General features: G+C 34.4%; 1 pseudogene; it reads left to right on the forward strand.

Moving 5' to 3' along the window:
* Positions 1–486: 486 nt before the first annotated feature.
* On the forward strand, positions 487–2391 carry LOC121994774 (annotated as a pseudogene).
* Positions 2392–8387: the final 5996 nt, after the last annotated feature.

Here is an 8387-nt window from a genome sequence, read left to right on the forward strand (position 1 = left end):
GCAAAGTTGTACGTACTATATTACTTTAGTTTCTCTGTTTCTGGATTCTCTACTTTTTTTTTTTGGCTTTGCTCGATCATTCTCTCCAACATTATTGCTTTTTCCCTTGTTGAATCAGGTGGTACCAACCACAAAGATCAAGCTTTCTTCTTCTATTTGACAAGATCTTACTGGTTTTTGGTCTTTTGTAAGATCTGCTTTAGCTATGTGCCATTTTATCAAGTTCCTATTGTTTCATAACAATATATCCTTCATTTACTATCATTTGTGCTATTCTTTGTTGCTATACTTGGTATCTTGCAAAATCTTCATCTTCTTTTTAGATGTTGATGCTATATCTTCAGCTCTGCCTTTTTTATGCTGTGTATGCTTTGATCCAAGAATTTTTTGCAGAATAAATTGAGTTGTGGAATTAGGACTTCTTTGAATTAAGATCAAGCATCGACAAACATAGCAGAAAGCATAACTCTTAAGGAGAGACAAGGAATGAATACATCTCAGATCAAACGGAGAATCGGTAAATATGAGCTGGGAGGCACGATTGGGGAAGGAACATTTGCCAAGGTCAAGTTTGCAAGGAATATCAAAACTGGAGAACCCGTTGCCATCAAGATTCTTGACAAGGAGAAAGTTCTCAAACACAAATTAGTCGAACAGGTGGCTAAATTTTCTTGAAATTTTTTACTTCCTTATGCGCTAAGTTTGTTTTTTTCTTTATAACATCTGCAAAACTATTTTTGCAGTAACCTAGTCCCAATGTGTGTGAATGCATGATGACATTGGAGCCTTTGTGCTGATTTCAGACAATTGAGTCCTGCATGTATAGGAAGATGCATTTGAAAACTTAAAATGCACTACTATTATCTTTTTTTTTTTCTGAATATTTTTGTTTCTTGCGACCATAGAAGTAGCTTTGTTAAGTCTTCCTCGATCATCTCTTGACATATTTCAAGTTTACTAATAGTAAATTCTTTGTGCAGATCAAGCAAAAATAGCTACTATGAAGTTAATAAAGCATCTTAATGTTGTTCGCATCTATGAGGTCTAATTTTGCTTTCAACCTTATTTCTAGTCTCACTATGTGATAATTTTGGTAACACTATCCTAGTTGAAAGAGTGGCATTGTGATGCTTTCCTTGTCCCTCATGATGTCTATTTCACAATTCATTTTAGTTATCATCTAGTGACATGGTACTGTAGTTTGGTTGGCAATCATCAACTAGAGTCTTGCGGTCCATGCATTAATCTCTCAATTGATTCACACTTACAAGAACTAGGCAATAAACACACACACATAGATGCAGGAATAAGCACTTTCTGTCAATTTCTTCTTCGAGAAATGTTCATTCACTTAGCTGATTAATGTTTTTCCCTATTCCAGGTGATGGGAAGCAAATCGAAGATTTTCGTTATACTAGAATTTGCTGCAGGGGGGAGAGCTTTTCGACAAAATAGTAAGTGCAAATTTTGATGCATCAATATCCTTATGACAATTTTCTTCTCTAGAAAGAACATACATGCTCAATCCATAGGGAATATAATGTTGTCTCATAACACGAATTGATAAAGAGTATATACTACCGACACCAATGAATTCAAACATAGGACCTTTTTGAGATCATGTTAAATCTTATTAGCTTAAAACTTATCTCAAAACATCGATTTTTCTTAGAAACTCAAATTATCACCATTCATATACTTCTCACTCTAGTCTGATATATCATGTAGGTAAACCATGGTCGTATGAGGGAAGATGAAGCACGAAGATATTTCCAACAACATATCAATGCGGTTGATTACTGTCATAGCAGGGGAGTTTACCATCGCGATCTGAAAGTAGACTAACCACACACATCCTTATGACGATGAATTGTTCAAGTCTTTGAGCAATATTAATTATGTTAAATGCATTTCTGCAGCCAGAAAACTTACTACTCGATGCTTACGGTAACCTGAATGTTTCAGACTTCAGATTAAGTGCATTATCACAGCAAGTCAAGGTAAACTTCATTTTGATCAGTGGATAATTTCTTAATATTTTTTGATTTATAATCATCCAATTAAGCTTCAAAATTTTTTAATGTTTATTCCAGGATGATGGCTTACTTCATACCACTTGTGGCACTCCAAATTATGTTGCTCCAGAGGTCGAGATAACTATCTCATGATGATATGTTTTGAACTAGTTTGAAGATCAAATCTGATACTTGTCTAAAATAATTTTTCTCTTCGTATTAGGTTCTCAATGATAGAGGCTATGACGGAGCAACTACAGATTTATGGTCTTGGGGAGTCATCCTATTTGTGCTACTTACAGGTTACTTGCCCTTTGAGGATTCTAATATTATCACCTTGTACAAGAAATGTAACGCCCGCCCCTCCTGCTATTAGGAGTGGGGTTACTTTACTACTATTACTATTTGCGGAAACATACATGCATATTAAAATTTCTTTCGAAAGTAAAACAGTAGAAATATCATGAAGTCATGCGGGACAATAACATAGTAAACTTAGTTCATGTCAACATAACAAAATAACATAAGTAGGTCATTTATTTGTTTTAGTCGAGCCACCACCACACACATCTCCTTGCCTCTCCTGCAGCTCCCCTAGTTCATCCATTCTTTTCCTTTATTTGTGGTATAAGGAAAGTAAGCTATAAGCACACAGGCTTAGTAAGATCCTTTCCTACTCACAAAAACCATATATCAAAGCATAATCACATAAGCATATAACCATGGAAATATGATTATCTAACATCATATTGTGAAAACATAGCATCATAACATATCATCTCATAAAGAACATCATGTTATATTATATCATAAATCATAAGAGCATCATGTCATATAAATCATAAGGGCATAGCATGTCATATCATAAATCACAACATATCATCTCATAAAGAACATCATGCTATATCATATCATAAATCATCATGTCATATAAATCATAAGGGCATAGCATGTCATATCATATATCATATCATATCATCTCATAAAGAACATCATGCTATATCATATCATAAATCATCATGTCATATAAATCATAAGGGCATAGCATGTCATATCATAAATCATATCATGCAAGATGTCTTTTAAAACATGTGTCATGTCATATGCAAGATGTCTTAAAACATATCATATAGTACTTGAACATAATATCATCCTGAGGGCCCGGCTTGTACCACATACATACATAAATGCGTGCAATCCCTAGGACAGGGTATCTAGCCCCGAACCTACTAGGGATCTAGGTCCGTACTACGACCGTCGACCTAGGGGCGTACTAAGGAGCCCATCCCTTTGCTAGACCCGTTCATAGTCCGTCGGCCTAGGGGCGCTTATGGAGCCCACCCTTGGTACAAGTCATACAAAGTAAAATAGCATATCATGGTTCATGTCATAACATAACATATCATATCTTATCATATCATGAACAGTGCTCTTAGTCCCCAAGGGGAAGCAACTCTTAGGCCTTCACTTATCATGTCATAAAGAGTGCTCTTAATCCCAACAAAAAGGGAAGCAACTCTTAGGCCTTTGCTTATCATATCATAAAGCATGCATACTTGGGCACATAACATATTATAAGAGACATTATTATGCATGGATCATAAGCATACATAAATGAGCATATTATTTGTCATGTCATAAAGCATGCATACTTGAGCACGTAGCACATCATAAGAGACATTATCATGCATGGTTCATAGGTATACATAAATGAACACATCACCTATCATAGAAAAGACATAATCATGCATGGAATCATTAAATAACATCTCTTAATTCATAACGTAGCATGTGAGGCACATCTAGGCTCCTAAACCCATTATGGCCGAAAGTTCAAGAGTATGCACTTAAACTTTAAACAACATACAAGCATAAGAATCTCATGTTAACTTCATATCATATTATAAGGAAAGTCATAAGCATGTTAATCCAATTTTTAAGCTTTCCTAGGTCTCTAATTCTTTCATGGCCGAAAGTTCATGAAGGAAGGAATTAAGCTCTAAACAACATACAAGCATGAATATCAAGCTAATTTCATATCATATCATAAGGAGAATCATGAGCATGCTAGATTTAATTTTAAGCTTCCTTGAACCCTAGAAATGATCATGGCCGAAAGTTTCATGAAGAGGAAAATCAAGCTCTAACAAATACATGCATAAATATCTAGCTAAGTTCATATCATATCATAAGGAGAATCATGAGCATGCTAGATTTAATTTTAAGCTTCCTTGAACCCTAGAAATGATCATGGCCGAAAGTTTCATAAAGAGGAAAATCAAGCTCTAACAATATACAAGCATAAATATCTAGCTAAATTCATATCATATCATAAGGAGATTCATGAGCATGCTAGATTAAATTTTAAGCTTCCTTGAACCCTAAATTTGTTCATGGCCGAAAGTTTCATGAAGAGGAAAATAAACTCTTACAACATACAAGCATAAATATCTAGATAAATTCATATCATATCATAAGGAGATTCATGAGCATGCTAGATTAAATTTTAAGCTTCCTTGAACCCTATATTTGTTCATGGCCAAAACTTCAAAGAAGTGATCCTAGGTTTTTAAGCATTCTAACCTTATGGAAAAATCTGTAAACAACTTGTACCACAGGTGAGGGGATACTTACTTCCTTTCGCTTGTTGTTCCTAAAGAAAGTGGTACCCTTGTGTGGAGGAAGAAGGAGCTTCTCTTCCTAGTTCTCCCTTTTGTTTTCTCTTTCTTGTAAGGAGTAAACCTTGAGACTCCTTCTTAGGAATTGGTTTTCTTAGAGAGAAAACCTTAGCTTGGATTTTAGAAATGAGGGAGAGAGAGCTCTATGTCTCGGTGGAGAAGGAAGAAGGAGAAAGAAGGAGGAGGAAGAAGGAGGAAGAATTAACCAATTTTTCTTTCCCTTTTCTTCTCTCATTCCTATTTATTCCTCATGTAAATGAAACATGTCCTCATTCATCCCCTTAACCCCTCTATCTCTTCCCTCTCTTAATTCCCACGAAATTAGAGGAAAAATATGGAAGGAAGGCAACTTGACTTTTGCTTGCTTCTTTCCTTAACCAAGAGGAAGAGGAGGTAAGCTACTTTGTTTTCTCTTGTTCCTTTACTTAACTATCTTCTTACTTTTAACTACAATTTCCATTCTTTTCTATTAATCTATTATTCATTACTCTAGTGGTTATCATACACCAATTTAACTCTATCATTTGTGGGAGGTTCAGGGTTCAAACCTTAACCCCACTTTTTTTTTATTTCATTTTGGTTTCTATTTCTATTTCTCTTTTTCTTTTATTCTAAAAGAAAAATACTCATAGGTATAGCTTATCATTTCGTGGGTGTTACAAGAAAAGTAACTAAAGTCATGTCGGTATGCTAAATGCACAATATTACACAATTCTGTTGTCTAAGTAGTTGTATGTATTTATAATTCTCATAAATTTGCAGGAATTGATTCTTCAACCCATTCACCTCCCAATAGGATTGGACAAGTTTCACATAGTGTTGTTCTAGGAATTGTTAATATTTCTGATCAAAGAGAAGTAATGGGTTTGTTACCTGATATTCGTCGGGTCTTTTCTTCAGAAGTTGTATGACTTCACCTTTACTTGAAGTTATGCATTTCTATGTTTTGGTCTCTTACAGGTTTATCTACAATATGCTTTATCCTTTTTAAAGGTTGGTGTAGTTCTGCTATCTCTAGGAGCTGGAATTTTATCTCCTGTTGGTGCTAACAACACCCCACTTGTCTCCTATATAGTAGGGGTAAACAAATTCATATTTAAGCTTTGTTGGTAGTTCTATTTTTTTTAACTAAATATTTAATATTTCTGTTTTACTAATTTTTGTATATTATGCAGGTTTGCTATGTTGAGTATATCATTTTAGAGAGGGATAAATTTTCTTCTTTGTTTCCAAATGCATAGTTGGAATTAGGTGGGCTATATATGGACTCTCCTCTTCTCTTTGCCATTTTAACCACTCTTATAGTACTTCCCACAATAGGGGTTCAAGATTTAAGTGTTCTTAGTTACCTATCAGGTGATTATATATTTATTTTCTTCTATTTGCATTTGTTAATTGTAATGTGGTATATTAACCTTTTGACTAGATAAATAATTAAATGCTAGCACTTTTTATTGAAAGAATTAGGCAACTCCTAGTAATAGCACAGGACATTCACAAGATGTTAGTAGCAGAGCTCAACAAAACAATCAAACACAGCCACCTGTTTCATTGGTCAATCAACCCTTTCAAGTGCAGCTCGCGATCACCAGCTGCACTACAACCAAATATGGTAGAATTTCATTCTATTTAACACAGTTATAGAAGGAGAGGAAAGACTTGTTACTCATATATATATTTTTTAATTTATCAGCCTACAACAGACTTGTTACTCATATTTCACATGTCATTTGTTTATTCTTGTTAACTTTCATTAAATATTGAGATTTTGGAAATTTTACATGTAGTGTCTTTTCAGATATTTTGAATGGTGAATGGAGGCATTCAGAAACTCCAGCAAAATAGCTCGGATATGGATGATTATAGGAGCAGCAACTACATGCTATGTTGCGCTGCATCCAAACCTCAAGGATAGGATATGACTGGAAAGTATTTCGACGAAGAACTATTAAGAAGACTTTGGGATTAAACGAGAAGATGGTTAAAGCCAATGAGTAAAGAACATTCAAGTCAAGAGGATAAGTAACATCTATCAAGATTCTTTAAGTTCATGCAATAAGATGTAGACGATAGGAGTAGTTTTGAGTGTTTCCTAATTAAAATTTCTTTGTATGCAAGTAATTATGTTTGTTATAGAAGTGTAAGGATGATAATTTCTATATTGATCTTAGTTGTTTATTTAATAATATGTTGTTGATTGAAATAGATTTATTTTCATTTATCTTTTATTTATCTTTGGTATTAAAAGATAATAGTTTAAAATTTCTTATCTTTTACTAAAAAAATAATGTTTTTTTATGCATTGTAAAATTATTGTCTTTGCTAAAAAAGACAACACTTTTTATGCGTTGTTTTTAGCAAAGACAACGCTTTTTATGTATTATCTTTAACAAAGACAACGTTTTTTATGCGTTGTCTTTGTAAAAAATGAAAACGCTTTTAAAGTATTGCAAAGTGTTGTCTTTGCTACAAATGACAACGCTTTTAAAGCGTTGCCTTTGAGCAGACTTTTAACAACAGTGCTTTTAACAACGCTTTTTTAGCCACATAGATAACGCTTTTAAAGCATTGTCTATTACCTATTTTCTTGTAGTGATGGCCAGGCTCTGTCAAGACCAAAAAAATTCTACATTTCCTCTTTTCTGACTTCTCCAATGCCTCCATGCCCATGAAATAATCATGGTCAACTCATTGAAGTTATGTTCAACCTGAAAACAAAAATAACAACGGATTAAAAACACTAACTAATGAAAAAGAAAACTCAAATTGAATCTAATAAAAGAACCCTTGGATTGCCTCCCAAGAAGCGCTTGTTTAAGGTCATTAGCTCGACCCCGTTTCCATTTTCATAGTTATACCCAAGGGGATATGGATTTCTCTCCTAGGGTTGAGTGTGCTCCTTCTTCCCTCATTCTTGCTCTCGGAGGGAAGATGTATTTTTCATTTTTAATGGGAGGCCTTCATCCAATGCTCACCGGATCATGTTCTTCATCCAGCGGCCTCCCATGAGGATGGAAGTTACAATCCTCAAATTTGTATGCATCTTCCCTTCTATAAACACTCACTAGAAAAGAGGAGACATGGTTATAAGAATTAGATAGATCATATTCCAACCTTTCCTTATCGATTACCAATGAAAGTTTACAGTTTTTCACATCAATTATTGCTCCAGCTGTTGCAAGGAAGGGTCTTCCCAATATAATTGGAATTTTTGGGTCTTCTTCCATGTCAAGTACAACTAAATCTGTGGAAATAACGCTTCCATCAACCTCTACTAGCACATCTTCCACAATACCCATAGCATACCTACAAGAATGATCAACTAATTGCAGTGCCATGGTAGTAAGTTTACAGTTTTTGAGCCCTAGCTTATTACAAATTGAGTATGGAGCTAATACTCGCCCCCAAATCACAAAAAGTCTTTTGTATAAATTTAGCTCCTATAGTGCAAGGTATATAAAAGCTTCCCGTATCTTGGAGCTTTGGGGAAGTGTTATTCTCCAATAAAGCGCTTCATTCTTCAGTAAGAGCTACGGTCTCGATGTCTCCTTTTCTTCTTTTGTTGGACATAATATCCTTCAGAAATTTGGTAAACTTCGATATTTGTTGAATTGCATCAATTAGAGGCACCTCAACACAAATATCTTTAACTTTATCCAGATATCTGTCAAACTCTTCATCTTTCTTCATCATG

This window comes from Zingiber officinale, chromosome 6A, assembly GCF_018446385.1.
Source record: "Zingiber officinale cultivar Zhangliang chromosome 6A, Zo_v1.1, whole genome shotgun sequence".
Taxonomy (NCBI): domain Eukaryota; kingdom Viridiplantae; phylum Streptophyta; class Magnoliopsida; order Zingiberales; family Zingiberaceae; genus Zingiber; species Zingiber officinale.